Source organism: Chionomys nivalis, chromosome 2 (assembly GCF_950005125.1).
Source record: "Chionomys nivalis chromosome 2, mChiNiv1.1, whole genome shotgun sequence".
NCBI classification, from domain to species: Eukaryota; Metazoa; Chordata; class Mammalia; order Rodentia; family Cricetidae; genus Chionomys; species Chionomys nivalis.
This window is the reverse complement of record NC_080087.1, coordinates 24868384-24872709: the sequence shown is the minus strand read 5'-3', so window position 1 is coordinate 24872709 and position 4326 is coordinate 24868384.

The window sequence follows — 4326 nt, the reverse complement described above, 5'->3', positions numbered from 1 at the left end:
TTGAGTTACTGTCTAAGTTTCTTTAATGGACTCTATAAAGAGTTTCCTTGAGCATTTGTTACAAGACAGGAATAGCAAGTTCTTTTAGCTAGGAATTTCTTAATTTCTCTCTTAGATTTAAAAGGCATTAGATTCTTGGCTGGCAATTTTTTGCTTATTTAGTTGCCTATTTTTTTTTTCCAAGATAAGATTTCTTTGTATAACATCCCTGGCTGTCCAGGAACTTGCTCTGTAGACCAGGCTGCTCTCGAACTCACAGAGATCGGCCTGGCTCTGCTTCCGAGTATTGGGATTATTAGTGTGTGCCACCATCATTCACCTTAGTTGGCTATTTTTTAAGACACTTTGAACATACTGTCTTCTTCCCATTAAAGCTTCAATGGAAACTGCTGGTGGCTTTGTTGGGCTCCCTTGAACGTGGTGTGTCACTTCCCTTATGTTGCTTTTAAGATACATTGTCTTTGGAAGTTTAGTTTTGCCCTAGTTTCTCATCTTTAGAGTTCATCTTGCTTGGAGTTTGTTGTACTTCTTAGTTGTTTATAATTTTTGGCTTTTATTAAATTTGGGAAGTTTTCATTTTGTTATTCATCCTCTCTGCTCATTTCTCTTTCCTTTGGATCCAGAATGAATGTTTTCCCCCACAACACATATATTTGTTGGCACAATGATTAACCTTCATTGTCGACTTGACTATATTTAGAGTTACCATGGAAACACACCTCTGGGAGACCGACAAAAGCATTTTCATAAAGATTTAAGTCAGCAAGGGATGAGCCACCCTTAATGTGGGTGACATCATTCTATGGACTGGTGTCCCAAACACAGTGAAAATAAAAAGAAATAGAAAAATAAACATGTGAGGTTTACTGTTGAAAACCATCAGAGTTTTCTCCCTTTAATAATTTCTTTAGGCTGGTAGCATGAAAAGGCAGGAATCAAAAGGTCCCAAGGGAGAACTCAGAAGTCTTGTGTCCTGGCTCTTGACTAGAACACTCACTATAAGACTCCATTCTCATCCTTCAGGTATCAGGGCAGGAAGCCACTAGATCTCCACAGATGGTATGTTTGTTCTTGCCCGGCCAGTGGGAAATTATAACCACTGTGCTGTTACTCCCCAGGGCATCAGTGTTGACAGGTGGGACCCTGAAGATGTGGTCATCAGAGCTCTGCCCTTGTTGTTACTGTGAGGATGGCTGGGTTTTGAGCACTGTGCTCCATGTAAAAGGAAGAGCTTATCCCCTTATCTCTCTTGCTCGCATTCACACATAGATGCTGTTTTAGGGTTTCCATTGCTGTGAAGAGGCACTATGATCACGGTGCCTCTTATAAAGAAAACATTTAATTGGGGTGGCTCACTTACAGTTTCAGAGGTTCAGTTCATGACCATCATGGTGGGGAGCATGGTGGCAGCAGGCAGATGTGGTGTTGACTACATCTTGATCAGAAAGCAACAGGAAGTCAACTGAAACACTGGGCAGTATCCTGAGCATAGGAAACCTCAAAGTCCACCCCCAAAGAGACATACTTCCTCCAAAAGGTCACACCCACTCCAACAAAGTCACACCTCCTAATAGTGCCACTCCCTGTGAGATTATGGGACCAATATGATTCAAACTACCACAGTTGCTCTCTTTCTATGAATGGTGCAGCAAGAAGGCCCTTTGCCTAACATAGACAATTCACCTTGGACTTCCCGGCCTCCAGAACTATAACAGTTAAATCTCAGTCCAGATAAATCTGGTTTCAGATATCCCGTTAGAGAAGCACGAAACAAACTCAAACAGAAATTGGTACTGAGAAGTATGGCTGTTGCTATAACGAAGGAGAAAATCAAAGACATGTTTGTTAAGACACACGTGAAGCTTTCGGGCTGGGTAATGGGTAGAGGCAGAAAGAACTTGGAGAATCAAGCTAGAAAGTCTCTAGATTGTTGTTAATAGTACAGTAAGACCGATTCTGGTGAGGGCTAAAATGACAAGAAAAGTAAACAAAGCCTACATAATCTTAGGAATGGTGGTCATGGGCCACATAATAACACGCTGGTCAACAGACTGCATATATAATGATGATCTCACAAGTTTTCAGTGGAGCTTGAAAATGAGTATTGGCTAATGATGGCACAGCTTCCACAAGCTTGTAATGTAACACACTGTTGATGTGCTGGTGGCGATGTTGATCTAAGCAAACCCATCGCCTGATGACCGTATAAAAGCATAGCACATTCGATACGTGTAACACAAACTGCTTCCTAATGGTGGCTAGTGACTAAGTTGCTGATTTATGTGTTTATAGAGTACTTTTTTAGCATTATTTGAGAGTATGTTCCTATTTACTAAAAATCACTGCATTGCAAAGCAGCTCTGTTACGTTAGCAGTGACTTCATGCATCTCATGTTCACTACATTCTGGCCAGGTCCAGTTTCTACCTTACCTAGCGGCCGTTTAGTGACTGACTGTCCCCTAGATAGGTTTAGGTTGGGGGAGGTGCTTTCTGTGCTGTTAGAGCAACAAGGCTGTATACCACACATTCCTCGAAACGGATCTCCATTGTGAAGTGGTGTGTGACTGCCTGCCTATACTTATGTCGTTGTGCTCAATTGCAGAAATACAGATAACAGAAGACCATTCCTCCAAGGTTCCAGAGGGAAAATGAGAAAAGGGTATTAGAAACCAGAGTTTTTACCGCAGCCGCTCAGAGTTTGGCAGGGTTTGTCTGCGTGCTGCGACTTTGTAGAGAGCAGAATTTAAGAGCAGAATAAGAGGTCTGACTGAAAGCTGAACTGTGAGGAACTCAAGGTACTGCACGGCTGTCTTTGCCCACAAACAGTAAGGAAAGAAAGCAGAAATGATTTAAATGTGGAGTTTATAAATAGAAGGGAAGCAGAGATGGGGGGATTTTGAAACCCCTCAGCCTGGCCATGCAAAGAATAAAAGAGTAGGTGGGGGAGAGACTATGAAGGGTGTGGCCCAGCGACTATTTGTGCAAGAGATGAATGGATACAAAGAAGACAGACAGCTTCTAATGCTCGAGTCAGCAAATGACCCTGAAGGTGTTGCCGAGAATTTCCAGGCAAGCTAAGACTTCTGAGTATGCTATTTCCAGAGATGTGCCCACAGGACTTTAGCATACACTGCCCTGTATCTCGGGATTCCTCTCTCTCTGAATTCTGGTACAGCATCCCTCAGTAGCTTCAGCCATGCTTTAAGGGGGAACTGGGAGTCATGTGACTCCAACCACCACTTTGTAAGGCACAAGCTAAAAACTGTGGCAGTATCCATCTGTCGTAGCTCTTTGGGTGAGAGGAATGTAAGAGCGCTGATGCCATCATGGCCTATGAAGACTTCAAGTAAAGGCACTGACAGCTTGAGGGGGACCCAGGCGGAAACCTGCCACAGACACAGGCACTGCGGAGTTCAGCCTAAAGCAGTATGTAGTGGAGTTTTGGGAGCAGAGTAGCCCCTGAGACTACAGGATTGTAGGAATACATATCAGTCACTTTTCTTGTTGCAGAGAAAAAAAAAACAAGGCAAAAGAAACTTAAGGGATAAAAGAAGTCTTTAGACTGGCAGTTTGAGGGTACTCATCCTGGCAGTGATGGCAATATGGTGGCCAGAGTGGCTCCGGTTGTGATAGCAGGGGCATGACAAAGCTGGTCACATTTCACCTACATTCAGGAAACAGAGAGAAATGAATTCTGATCTTAAACTCGCTTTCTTCTATTTTCTTTTTCATTCAGTCAGGGACCGTTAGTCTGAGGGATCGGCCACAACCATTCAAGGTGGTCTTCTCTTTCACATAGAACCTCTAACAATGTCCTCACAGACACACCCAGAGCAGCATCGCCTAGGTGATTCGAATCCAATCAAATTGACAATGATGATCAACTATTGCAGGCCATAAGCACAAGGCTGCCGTCTAGGAAGCCTGCAGGCAGGAAACTCCAAGCCTTGGGAGTTGCTGGGTAGTCTGAACATAGCGAAGTCAAATGAACAGGGCTGCCACAAACCTAGGGGGCTTACCCAGAACTGCAGAGTGCCCAGAATGTGAGGCATGGTGTCAAGAGATTATTCTGGGGTCTTAAGATTTAATATTATTTTCTTTCTTGTATTTTTGACTTATTGAGAATCAGTTATCCTTCTTTCCTATTAAGAAGAGGCTCTATCCTCAGCCTGTCTCACTGTTGCATTTAGAAGCAAATATCACTTAATTTTACAGGTTCACAGCTAGGGGAAATTTGCCTGATGAGGGAATTGTAACGTAGATGAAATTCCCAACTCTAGATTTCTGAATTAGGGCTGGAATGAGTTAAGACTCGTGCTGTTGAA